Source organism: Cygnus olor, chromosome 4 (genome assembly GCF_009769625.2).
Source record: "Cygnus olor isolate bCygOlo1 chromosome 4, bCygOlo1.pri.v2, whole genome shotgun sequence".
Lineage (NCBI taxonomy): Eukaryota > Metazoa > Chordata > Aves > Anseriformes > Anatidae > Cygnus > Cygnus olor.
In genome coordinates, this window is record NC_049172.1 from 46410057 (window position 1) to 46424287 (window position 14231).

General features: G+C 43.2%; 1 protein-coding gene across 1 annotated transcript in view; it reads right to left on the bottom strand.

The window, feature by feature from the left end:
* The window catches only part of RASGEF1B (RasGEF domain family member 1B), a 143758-nt gene extending 134464 nt beyond the window's left edge, over positions 1–9294 (bottom strand). The window contains exon 1 of the mRNA XM_040555139.1: positions 9256–9294. The gene's annotated coding sequence lies outside the window, so the exon portion shown is untranslated. The remainder of the gene's footprint in view (positions 1–9255) is intronic.
* Between the last annotated feature and the right edge of the window lie 4937 nt (positions 9295–14231).

Genomic DNA, 14231 nt, shown 5'->3' on the forward strand with positions numbered 1-14231 from the left:
TACTGAAATATAAAAAGGACCAAAAAATGGACAGGAAATTATCTCAGCTGTGAGCAGCTCAGTGATAACTGCTAGTGTAATCACTTTTTTCAGTTTACATGACTTTAAAGTTTTTTTCCAGTAGATTTTCACCTGTCCCTTTAACCCTCATCCTTTCTTCTTCATCGGTTAATCCTCTGTGGCCAGTAGGTTCAGACGCCTACCAGCCTACACTCATTGCCAACAGACTGCATTAAAAGCATAATAGCGGCTGATGAAGTGAACACAAGGGGCAAGTTCAGAGATGCAGAGAGTCATTACCATAATCACCAGCTATTACACATCTTTTAAACCAAAGCAGAATAGTAATGATTGCCTCAAGTAACTATCTGATGGGTTCTTAAAAGCTAAGCTCTGATGCTGGTGAAACAGCCCTCATTTGTTACCAGAGCCGCTGTGACAGCTTGACAAGAAATCAATAGCTACACTGCCCACTGGAAAAAGAGGAAAACCTGACAAGTTTGTCCCACAGCTACAGCACTGATGGATAGATCCTCCCGCTACTTAACCCCACCTGCTACAAAACACCATTTCTGTTTCAAGACCCCCACGGGCCTTCTCCATCAAAGCCTAAGGACAGGGGACACTTCAGCGCTGCAGCTGACAACTCCTCTCCGTTCACCACCAGTGGCAGCAGTAGACATCACACATGGGGTCTAAGCATAAACTGCTCCAGGAGCACCAGCATGATCCCCCAGGTTTCTTCAAAGGCTACACCCAAACAATGCTCAGGAAACAGGCTGGCAATAAAGAGTGGTTGCTTTTGATGCATTCACCAGGAGATGCAAAATAAGGTGGCTTGCAGCAAACCTATTCACTGAAGAATACCTTATTAGAGCTTGCAAATTAAGTAAGATCCAGCTCATTAGAACAATTACAGCTTTCATCAGAACACTTATCCTTTTCAGGAAGCAGTTCACTTAATTGGAGACACAGACAGATAAACATATTTAAGGGAAACCATTTAAATACTACCAAAATGCTCACGTAGGCAGTATTTCAAGGAGGTCTGTCTGAACCAAGCACATGTCTAAAGCAGTCTGAAAGGAGTCTCACCCCTTAATTAACAGTATATGCAATACTTAACTTTAAGCAACGGAATTGAATTGGGCTTTCCATCAACACTAGCAAAGTGTCCTTTGCTTGGAAAAAAAGCCTTACTTCTGGCCAAGCAGTGTTGATAAGGACTTAGAGGAATAGTTTTTACCTAGGAGTAGAGGGCACAGCCCTGAACGCTAAAAGGCTTTTACAAGTTCAAGCGTAGCTGGTACCTCCTTTCCCTACAGGATCTTGTGTTTAGACTGCACAGGAAACACACAAGACACCTGCCAACCTCTCACAAGGAAAGGAGGCTGATCTGAAACAAAATCTGTGAGAAAAACTAAGTGATATTTATAGTCTAACTCAAGTTTAGTGACCTCGCCAAAGCATTGTAACCTGCTCAAACCTGTACAGTATTCCAAGTTTTAGTCTTTCCAGAACCAAAAGTATAGGGACAGTTTTTCTGAAGATGCAACTCACCTCCAGTGCTTTCCCCAGCTTTAAAGATCCCGTACTCCCACTTGTTAACTCGCCTGGAGAAAGTCAGTTCAGTCACTTGGAATATGCTAATAACAACACTAAGAAAAATCTGTTCAACTTGGTGCGGAAGACAACCTAGGAAACAAGTGTATTTACTGGACAGACCACATAACGCACTTAAGTTTAGCATAAAAAATTATTCCTAATTATGACATAGCTCTGTAGGGTCCATTACACAACATTCATGTTTCCCCTACAGTAGTCACAGCTGGGTAAAGCAAGCACACACAACAGACAGCAGCAGTTCCAGCACCGAGCAATCGAGGCCAGCCCAAGGCACACTGGTGAACGCAACTTCCTAACGATGGGATTTACAGCACTTAAGATCCTTCAGCCTTGCATGCTATCATGCTCCACAGAGAATGTTAACCACGTTATTTCAAGACAGATAACCACGTTACTTCTCATGCATGGCAGCCAGACAGCCAACCATGCATGCAATTCCACTGACAGACGCACACAGCCTCCTAGTTCCTCTCTCAGAGGCCCAGTTCCCACAGCACAGCCCAAGGGGAAGAAACGCTGAGGGGCAGTTCATCTAGAGAACAGAGCACACCTTCCAGAGTTGGTACGCATCACTTTTTCCATTAGAACAATCAGTGAGCTTTACTAATTCTATATGTGCTTGCTTGCAGACACTTAGCCAGTCATAATTACATAGGCATAATGAAAGCAGACCCCTAGAGGCCACATAACCTGCCATCCTGCCAGCCATCTCTACACACAGATTTGTATGCTCCTTTTATCATTAAAGGATAGTGGAAGCACATGGGGAAGAGCAGCTGCAGTGACAAAGTCATCTCAGTAAGTTTTGACTGATGTCATTTTTCTACAACTTAAAGAACAAATTAAAGAGGACAAGGATTTTAGCTTCTGCTATCAAGTCTGTCAGAAGGCAGCTTAGTTTTCCAGCTGGAAAGCTTAATGCCCTGTCACACAGCTACGTGAGGCAACTGCTGTGCTGGTGCTGCACCTCAGGTAAGCCCACCGATGCTTGGCAGTGTACTTACCCATCCAGCGATGTGAGAGCCTCTCCAGCACTGGTCAGACCCAAGTACCTGCTTGGCACGAAGATCACAGAATCATCTAGGTTGGAAGAGACCTCTAAGATCATCTAGTCCAGCCTCTGACCCAACACTAACAAGACGTCTACTAAACCATGTCACTAAGGACTACATCTAAACATCTTTTAAAGACCTCCAGGGATGGCGACTCAGCCACTTCCCTGGGCAGCCCATTCCAATGCCTAACAACCCTTTCGGTAAAGAAGTTCTTCCTAATATCCAACCTAAACCTCCCCTGGCGCAACTTCAGCTCATTCCCCCTCGTCCTGTCACCAGGCACGTGGGAGAATAGACCAACCCCCACCTCGCTACAGCCTCCTTTAAGGTACCTGTAGAGAGTGATGAGGTCTCCCCTGAGCCTCCTCTTCTCCAGGCTGAACAATCCCAGCTCCCTCAGCCGCTCCTCGTAAGACTTGTTCTCTAGACCCCACACCAGCTTCGTTGCCCTTCTCTGGACTCTCTCGAGCACCTCCATGTCCTTCTTGTAGCGAGGGGCCCAAAACTGAACACAGTACTCGAGGTGCGGCCTCACCAGAGCCGAGTACAGGGGGACAATCACTCCCCTAGCCCTGCTGGCCACACTGCCTCTTATACAAGCCAGGATGCTGTTGGCCTTCTTGGCCACCTGAGCACACTGCTGGCTCATATTCAGCTGCCTATCAACCAGTATTCCCAGGTCCTTCTCGGCCAGGCAACTTTCCAACCACTCATCTCCCAGCCTGTAGCGCTGCTTGGGGTTGTTGTGCCCCAGGTGCAGGACCTGGCACTTGGCCTTGTTGAACTTCGTACAGTTGACCTCAGCCCATCAGTCCAGCCTATCCAGATCCTCCTGCAGAGCCTTCCTTCCCTCAAGCAGATCGACACATGCACCTAACTTGGTGTCATCTGCAAACTTACTGAGGGTGCACTCGATCCCCTCGTCCAGATCATCGATAAAGATATTAAAGAGGACCGGCCCCAGCACTGAGCCCTGGGGGACTCCACTAGTAACAGGCCTCCAACCGGATTTAACTCCATTCACCACGACTCTTTGGGCCCGACTATCCAGCCAGTTTTTAACCCAACAAAGCGTACGCCAGTCCAAGCCACGAGCAGCCAGTTTCTTGAGGAGAATGTTGTGGGAAACGGTGTCAAAAGCCTTACTGAAGTCAAGGTAGATCACATCCACAGCCTTCCCCTCATCCACCAAGCACGTCACTTGGTCACAGAAGGAGATCAGGTTTGTCAAGCAGGACCTGCCTTTCATAAACCCATGCTGAATGGGCCTGATCGCCTGGTTGCCCTGCAAGTGCCGCGTGATGACACTCAAGATAATCTGCTCCATGAGCTTCCCTGGCACTGATGTCAAACTAACAGGCCTATAGTTCCCCGGGTCTACCCTCCGGCCCTTCTTGTAGATGGGCGTCACATTTGCTAGCCGCCAGTCGACTGGGACCTCTCCTGATAGCCAGGACTGCCAATAAATGATGGAAAGCGGCTTGGCCAGCTCCTCCACCAGTTCGCTCAGTACTCTCGGGTGGATCCCATCCGGCCCCATCGGGTTGCGTACATCCAAGTGCTGTAGCAGGTCGCCAACCATTTCCTCGTGGATAGTGAGGGCCACATCCTGTTCCCCATCCCCTTCCACCAGCTCAGGGTACCGGGTATCCAGAGAACAACTGGTTTTGCTGCTAAAGACTGAGGCAAAGAAGGCATTGAGTACCTCAGCCTTTTCCTCATCTTTTGTAACTAAGTTTCCCCCCGCATCCAGTAAAGGATGGAGATTCTCCTTAGTCCTCCTTTTTGTGTTGATGTATTTGTAAAAACTTTTTTTGTTATCTTTAACGGAAGTAGCCAGATTGAGCTCCAGGTGAGCTTTGGCCTTTCTAATTTTGTCCCTGCACAGCCTCGCAACATCCTTATAGTCCTCTTGAGTAGCCCGCCCTCTTTGCCAAAGATTATAAACCCTCCTTTTTCTCCTAAGCTTGAGCCACAACTCTCTGTTCAGCCAGGCCGGTCTAGTTCCGCGCCGGCTCGTCTTTGGGCACATGGGGACAGACCGCTCCTGAGCCATTAAGATTTCCTTCTTGAAGAGTGCCCAGCCTTCCTGTACTCCTCTGCCTTTCAGAACCTCCTCCCAAGGGACTCTGCCAACCAGTGACCTGAACAGCTCAAAGTCAGCCCTCCGGAAGTCCAAGACAGCGGTTTTACTGGTCCCCTTCCTGACTTCGCCAAGAATAGAGAACTGAACCATTTCGTGGTCACTCTGCCCAAGACAGCTCTCGACCACCACATCTCCCACCAGTCCATCACTGTTTGTGAACAGAAAGTCTAGCGGGACACCTCCCCTGGTAGGCTCTCTAACCAGCTGCGTCAGGAAGCTATCTTCCACACTCTCCAGAAACCTCTTAGACTGCTTTCTCTGGGCTGTGTTGTGCTTCCAGGATATGTCTGGGAAGTTGAAGTCCCCATGATGAACATCCTTGCTAGCCCAGGTAGCTAACACGCACACTTTGTGTTCTGCCACTAGTTTCATCAGCAAAATGCTTATTTCGTGAAGGCTTTGGCTTCTCTTCCTGGTTCAAGCTAACTAAGCTGCTTCCTGTACCCTTCGCTGTTACCTCAAGCCCCCCTCCACTCTCCTGCACTCAGCGTCCATCCTCTACATGCAGGTGTTCCTTCTCTCACAACAGGAGAAAATATCACTCCAGGGTCACGTTTCTCCCCTAAGCAGGATATGAGCACACACACGTGAACATTCCTTTTCTCACAAAAAAATGTCTCATCACGTTTCTGCCCTACACCTCCGACTGGAGTTAAGATCTATTTGGCCTAACACTACCCACTGCTATTAGCAGCAGACCAAAGAAGAAATGTAAGCCAGTTGTGCAGGCACTACCAATCTCACTGGTGAGCTGGCATCACTTGATAAAATGGCTAATGCTGCACTAATGCAAAGGAAAAAAAGGCAAAAGGTTACCAACTTCTCTGCCTTGTCAAGCTTACTTCCCCACAGCCTTTTCAACCAAACCCTGGAGGCATGCTAGCATTATAAGCAAATAATGAAGCATCTGGGGAGTCTGCAGTGGGAGCACTCCAACACCACAGCTCACTACCACAGCTTATTACATTTGCATGAGGCAGTAAAGCATAAGAGGGACCAGCAAGTGCAGTGTTTGAAAAGAACAGAGGTAACAAGGTTAGTGGGCTAGGGATTGAGGAAAACCCAGAATTAGCAGAAAGCTTAAGGAGACAGTACAGAAACTACAGAAACAAAACAAAGGGTGATAGTAGGAAAAGCATCCTGAAATTTAACTTGAGAAACTCATCAGGATGACAAGGAAAATACCAGGTGTCAGTAATAATTCACATTCTACCATTTCCTCCCTCCCCTGATATCTACCTGACAGACTGCCAGCACTAACCATGTCTGACTCCAGCTGTTCTGTTATCCCTGGCACACTGACCACATGCAGTCTCTTCCCCTGCACATGATCCTTAATACCCTGAAGGGAAAGCCTCAGGGAAGTGACAGCTTTTTAACCTCAGCTCAGTATTAGACCACTCAAAGCTTTCAGTTTTAGTAATTGTTGTTTGTAGGCAATTGCAAAGAACTCCATGTGTGCCACTAGGGCACTTTTCAGTTGTGATTTTTGAGCAGCTTAAGGACAGGCTTACACCTGCCACTCATTTCCTATCTTCAACCTTCCTGCTTGATACTGCACTCTAAACAGTTCCCAGCCACCCATGTCAAAAGATAATAATTTCCTTGAAGTAGAAAGAAAATGAAAAAGCACATAAAATGGGAAAACAACAGTTCAGTTCTCCATCAGCTCCCAGATTTACACGTATCACCCAGTAATTACTAACTACAAGGGCCAAGTGTGAAAGCTCCATTTGCATACAGCCCCGCTCAGATTTGCGAGTGTAGGCAAAATTGCCAATTATCCACAAAAACCATCATTGCAAGGTCTCCTAAAAATATAGCCCTGGGCCTGTTTGAAAGATCTCATTCAATTTCTGCTCAAGTCATTGGAATCCTTTCAGTGACCTTAATGGCTCTGGAGTTTTGTGACTGCCTTGGCATCACAGATGCACGTTTCTTTCAGTGACACAAGGTCTGACACTACCATCCTCATTTAGCTGCAAACTCAGTGAGACCATTTAGTAAAACAAATGGTTCAGACTGGTCTAACAAAACAGATACAAAATCAGATCTAGTCTTTACAACACCAGCAAACACCAAGTGGTTTTAGGGTGGTGAACTACATGATTTTCAAACCAAAACCATTTGAAAAAAAGTTTAGATCATCTTGTTACTGCACGATTTAAACCCAAAATATCATTACTGTTCAAATGATAACTTATTAATACATGCATCCAGGTCAGTAGGCAGTCAGAGGAAGCATTAGGTCACTCAAGAATTACCAATTTTCTAGCATATTCTGAACTTTGTTTGTATACCTTCAGCAGAAGTGTTTCAAAGCAGCCTGCTCAGCTACCAGAAGAAATTTGCAGAAACACAAGGCTATGGGCAGCACAGAAGTGACTAATTTCATAGCCTGAGTCCCCACCAAGCAAGGGGAGGCAAAGAGCCGTTGTCTAATTCACATAAGGCATGACTACTCAGCTCTAAAATACCCTTGTCCTTTTTGCACCAGCAAGAGGTATAATACCACATAGTGAAAAACGAAAAACCACCTTTTTCCACAGATGCACACTGGTACAACATCCTTGTTCAGTGCAACATCTGGAGAGAACTACCAAAATGGAATATGAATACAGGAAAATGAAGGCATGACTTAAAACAGATTCAGGAGTTAGCTTTAACAGTTAATTTGTGAGTTTATCCTGAAAATACTGTTTCCCCTCTGCATATGCATGGTTTTTCAGCAGATCAAAGGTTTGAACGCTTGACAGAAAATAAAGTCAGGGCCAGAAAGGATTACAAGATACATACAAACCAACAGAATTATTAAGGCCTCTATCCGGTCTGATTCACATCAATGTAAACAATTAAATATGAAAACTAATTTATCTTACTACATCAGAACTTAAAACCGGTAATGAAATTGGTTCTGCACTAGTTCCACAGACATACGTACTAGAAATACTAGGGTCGGTTAACAAAAAGTTCAGATTACATCAGTTAAAGCTTTCTGTATATGGCCAAAATGCATTTGGTCAAGATTTAGTCACAATAGGAAACAAAGACCAGAGATAAAGGTCCCTCCACTTTAGTTATCCTGCTCCTCAGCTTTCCTTATAACTTGCAAAGCCTTAGGTAAGAGCTTTTGCAAAGTCTTGAACCAAAACCAAACAGTAAACCTAGACTTGAACTCAAGTAAGTACTACTAAGTCCCTCTGCAAACATCTGAAAAGCAACCAAGTTCTACTGACTGTGGGCATCAAAACAGACAAAAATCCAATTGATTCCAGTTTTATAGAAGCAACAAAATGCAAGTACCAAGACAAACAAAAAACAACCATTGAAGTTTAATGTCCAGAATATACTGGGGACTTCCACTATACCTATCTCTATCCTGAATATGTCACTTTACAGCCTGATGGCAACAGAAGATAGGAGAATGTTAACAGGCCCAGCTATACCACAGCACTTTCTTCAAACAACATCTTAAACCTTAAGGGGTACAGACTCAATTATTATAGGCCAAAAATACAGTAAAGCAAACAAGTCATTCAGGTCTTAGTTCTCCCTCTTAAACTGGCATAGTACTTGTCATTTGCTTTTACCACCAATCTCATCCAAAATAGCTCAAATTTTCGCTCTTTCATTTAACCTTAAACTACTTTTCACTATGAAGCATTCAACATGATGGCTCTCCTACACTACCTGAGGACTTGGCACACTATTAGAGTGCAAACACACATTTCATCACAACAATAAGGGCAACAATTGTTTTAACAACCACAACCAGAAAAAAATTGGTTTAAAACCGTTAAAAAAGTATAGTTACAAAGCGCATATTTAAAAAAGCTCGTCAGGCCTGGTAAAAGCAAATCCATCTCAATAAGGTGCCAAGCACCTTTAGGACAAGCTCTGCAAAACTGGAAATAACTCCTGGTTATGAGTTAAAATCCTAGGGAGCAGATGGTAATTGAAAACAAGTCCCTCTAGCTTTTCGGACCTGATTGTTCTTTTATGCACATGATCTAGCAGGAAGACTGAATACTCCACCTGCTCACCTTAGTACTTCCGCCATTCAAGATATAGCAAGGGGCATCTCTGACACTGGGTTTTGCTAAGTAAGTTTCCAAACACTGTACTGTCGGTGGACAAGGTTAAAAGGCAAACAATTTACACAACCACCACCCCGCCCCCCCCCCTCCCCAAAATCCCTCAGGACTGAAAGAAATTATAGGTCCAAGGAAGCCTACTACCTACCTTTAAGAAGTCCATTTGGCCCAAATAGCTCTCCACAGTATATTCAGATTTTTGTACAGCACAGAAATGGATCCACGGAAAACACAGAAACGTTCTCCAAGTACAACATGAAATCACACACAAAGGCACCCAAATGCTTTATAGGGGAAACAAAACAAATCAACTGTTTAAAAAGTTTGAGCATACCTTCTGCTTAGTGCTTTGCTTCACACCACCACAGGACTGTCTGGACTAGAAAACAAAGAAAACAAATTCAGCTGGGAGAAAAAGAAAAGGTAAAAACACCACAGAAAAATCATTTAAGACACTCATGCCTGCTTTTCCAAGTTCTTCTCAGAGCTATCCGTCCCCATATCCTTTTCCTACACCCCATCCACACACCAGTCTGCAAGCAGCACTTAGTGCTCAATCCTAGCAGCCAGACCAAGCAAGACACAAGCCAGCAGGTCCCTGGGCACCTCTCCTGCATGGAGCAGGTCTGCAGCTGCAGAGCTCACCAGAACTGCACTTGCTCCCAGCCTCTGCTACCGACTGGACACAACTGGAGCAGTGTGCAATGCTCCCTGCTTCTTGGGAACTACAGCATCAAGGAAACAGGGTGTAAAGTCAAGTCTGTATCAAGTCAACTGTGGTTTTCATCCATACCCCTCTATCAGGGCCAGCGTAGCTGAGAAGCCATCCTCCAAATACAGCTCAGATATGTGGAATTAAATATTTTTCAGGTAAGAATCACACATCACAGAAGAGAAACTTGCCTAGACAACACTCATGACTCTTCTTAAAGAGCTTCATGTTCAGAGACAATTTGATCAAAGGAAAAAAGCCACTAAGGCAACACAAGCAAATCCGGAAGCCAGTAAAGGATAATTAATCTTAAACAGCAAGCAGAAAGCTTAATTGTGCTGTCTCCTCTCTAACCAAACATTTAAATAGCCCAAGACCAACTCCCAAGGCTTAATGCTTTGCCCCTGCACAGCAATGAAATTCTCCTAGCCTCTAGTTAAGCGCACCCAAAGGCAGGATGTGCAAGTGAGCAAGTCAGCTAATAACACGCACCTTGATAGCGTCTGTACAGAATTGGCTTCAACAGGTGTTTGATGGCACTCTGGAAAACCTTAAAACAATGAAAATAAGAGGCCGTCCAAGTAAGATACATAAGCAAGTCCTCACACAAGCTCCTGGATAACACCCAGAGCACTGGGCAAGTCAGACGTTTACTGTATGACTCTGCAGGTAACCATTCAGAAGGCCCAGCTGAGCAGTAACCCAACAACTACAGACACAGCTTTTATCAGCACCAGCAAAGAATGCATGGAGCTGGTGTAAAATCAGCAGAGCCGATAAGCTCTGAGCGTCTTCACAATCCCTAACCATTACTCAGCTACAGCTTTTGGAAAAAAAAAAAAAAGCTTCTGCAAAGAAAATCACGCTTTCTTCTAGCAGAAGGAGCCTTTAGACAATCTTGTCATTGTCAAAAACACTGTTGCCAGATGTCAGTAACACCAAATTAAAGAAAAAACAATCATTCACATGATACATAAATTATTATTCCCAAGTACACTAGGCAATTCAGTGGATACATTAAAAAAGTTTATTTCAAATGAACTCTTAAATAATTTAAGAGCAAACTCATTATGGACATTTGGTAAGACAATCTTATTCAAGAGGCTTACAAAACCAGTCCCATATATAATGATATTCCCTACCAACTGCATTGGAAGTACATTATCAAAGTCCAATACAAAAACAAACAAACAAACAAGAACATGCTGCTGCCACTTGTTTTGTGTGCATTTGTTATGAATTGAATCTCATGTTTTATTAACCAGTGTCCTGAAATGCGGAGACCCCCCTGAACTTAATAGGTTGTCTTTCTCTGTGTGTAGTCAAGGTCTAACCACTCCAGTGGTGCTCAGTCTTCAGTACCTCTGTAGCCAGGCTCACCTCAGCCAAGGGGAGCTCAGCCTAGTAGAGTTCCAAGCAATTCAAAACACCCACTCAGAACAAGAAGCAAGCACACCATTCAGGAAAAGTAGCACAAACATTACTTGCAACTATGCCATTCCTACCTGTGCTTCTTCACGCTTTTATATGTGGACTCAAAGAAAGACATTTGTACCTAAGTACCTTTATAAACAGCCAGGCAAGTGTTCCATGTTTAAACACAATGCTCAAACTTCAGTCATTCAGAAATGAGTAACAGCATGACTTTTAGCCTTACTGCAACCCATCTTAACTCTACAGCTGCTGGGATTACCACTTACACCACCTTCCCAGTTACACCTACCTCGAGCTAACACTTCTTTAGATACCGTATGACAGGCTACAACATTTTAATAAAAAAAGCTATCAGATCTTATTAGGTTAAGACCACAGATTTATTAATTGCATTCATCTCTCCTTTGAGAGAATACTCTTCATCTCCACAGACTATTTTGCCTTATCAGCTTCAAAAACACTTAAGACACTTAAAACAAGTGCATCTCACTTGTTCTTCAGCAAGAAAATGCAACTAGCCAGTAAAGCTTGCCAGTGGCTAAACGTTCAAGGTATCACCAAATAAACTGTCTGAAAGCAGATGCCTCAAGTCTTCTGTGACTAAAATAAACTTCAGCCTTCCACAATCCACGTACTCAACACATTTTGTGGCCATGTAAACAAAGACTACCTGGTTCCTAGGGATGAGATTTCCTCAAGTTCTTTGGGTTTCATGGCAGCACAGAAGTTTTATCTAATGAAAAGTAATGACTACTGGTTCACAGAGCCAATGAAGTTCCCAGAGAATTTATTCCACCATTTCATGTTCCAGCCCCTTAGAATTAAGCTCTTTAACACGTATTGATGACCCTTTAATTAGTTCCTGAAAGAAGTTCCTACCCTAGTGCTACTTGCCATGTGTCTAGCTCCTCATTATTAAAGGACTGCCATAAAATTTTTATTACATTTAAGTGAGAAGCAGAAAGACAGCCCAACTTTTACCTACTGCTGTGCGCTCTGAGTTTTGAGTGTTGTGGTACACACATCTGCACAGAACTTGCTATCAAGTCTGACGGTCACCTAACAATGAAATATTTTACTCAAGATAACAAAGTTCTAATGATGCACATTCTCTAACATTTGGTACGGCAAAACGGCTTCCCCAATCCATCTTTTATCCTACAACACCATATGTCCAGTAGCTAGGAATCCCAACAGCATCATTTGTCCGTTGTATAGGCTGTAAACAAAACAGGAAAGGCAGTACCTAGTTGCAGTGGATTTGCTACTAGTACTCTGTAAATTTAGTTCTACAATTACATGCTTGAATGGCATCTTGTTTTAACTGGTCATCATAGTCAGTGACCATCTAAGAAAAGAGCAAATTAGATTACACAATGACAAGGTATGACATGCAAGAAAAACAGTGAGGAAACTGGTGCAGGCGTTGAACAACCAACTTCTCTGACTGGAATGCAAAAGTCTAAATTGGTATCTATGCATGAGATTTTTCATTAACAAAAACAGCACAGGCCTGTTCCTAACACTATATACTACTGGGGGGGAGGCATTGATAGGTTTTAATAACAATTATAAAAATGATTTATTCTGAGTTACAGATACAAAATATTTTGATATCACCTCATCCAATTGGCTCCATGCATCACTCATCCAGTCTTCAAATAACACAGCACACCACAAACCTCCTCCCAAAAGCATGTCTGCTTCTTCAGCTTAGCCATTATGTTTGTTTTGGAAATAGTCCAATTCAGCTGGCCTTTCACACTTAAACTAAGCTGCTAAGGCTGCAAATACTCCTCAAGCATGGCACAAGAGTGGTCACTCTCATAAATTAGAATTATATCCCTAAGCCCCTGCCCCACCCTCCCTCCCGGCATACTTCAGAGGGGATTATCACATTTAAAAAAACAATTCCTGTTAAAATTGGAGTTGTCACTTTACATCCGCTGAACATTGTTTGCTTGAAGACTTGAATTCATTTGTAATGCTTGTTTTGAAGGTGTAAGTCAGACTAAAGGAAACACTCGAGTACCACGAAATACTTGAGCTCTCTGCACTTTCCACATTTGAGTGTCTAAATGAACAAATGACCTTCAGCTCACAGGCCCACTGCACTTGAACCGATGAATATTCTACACTAATACTAAATACACTGTGTTTAACAGCAGCTCTTATTTGACTTCAGTAAGCAAGTCTTCAGAAATTTCAGGTATGCTGTACATATTAAAGAAAAGCAGCTTAGATGAGGAGGTGTAGAAAAGGACCACAAAACCAAGCAGGTAAGACCCAAACTAAAGCTCTCCACTGTAAGTATTTAGCAAATCCCTCAAACTCAGCATAAGCTCACAGAACTCCATTTAAATATGCTCTTGTCCTAAAGCATTTTTAATTTTGAAGTGATTACTTGTTTTACCAGACTATTGACCCAGAGGTTTCATAACAGATGATTAGTAGATGATTTTGCAACAAAGATTAATTTCCCCCCCTCCAAGTCAGCATAATTCACATTTCTTCCTGGAAAGAAGTGAGGTTTAAAGTTTCACACTGAGAAAACGTTTTACATCCAAAAATTGATTTGTCCAAGTATTAAGCGTATACTTTAAAGCTAAGCTCATGTGCACTTTGTCAAATACAGCTAAGAGCAAAGTTAGAACCAAACACTCAAAATCAAACCCAATATCCCATTGTGATTAGTCTTATCTTTAGACCTTACAAGTCAAAAACCTTTTTAAAGGTTTTAAGACCTTAAAAAAAAAAATAAAAATCAAAAAAACCCTTTGAAACCTTTAAAACCTTTTTAAAAACCCTTTTAAAGGTTTTAGACCTTTAAAACCTTCTTAAAGATTTTTAAACCTTTTTTAAAGGTTTTAGACAACAGCCCTGACACCTGAGGTATCCCAAGCAACCTTAAGCCAATGCTTCATCACTTCCACTGAAGCATACATTTCTTTACAGTGCAGTTATTTCCAAGTGACCTCTAAAGATCTAATGCCTTCTCCAGACTGCTGCATCAGGCTTGCATAAAACTGTTTTTCACTTCCAAAATGTAGCTGTGGGTCTCCAGAAGAACACACCTGCTGTGAAGCATGGCTGAAGCTTTGCCTCCAGGAGGACAATGCAAAAAGCCTCAAAGCCTAGGGAAATGGCCCAACCAGTACCATAGC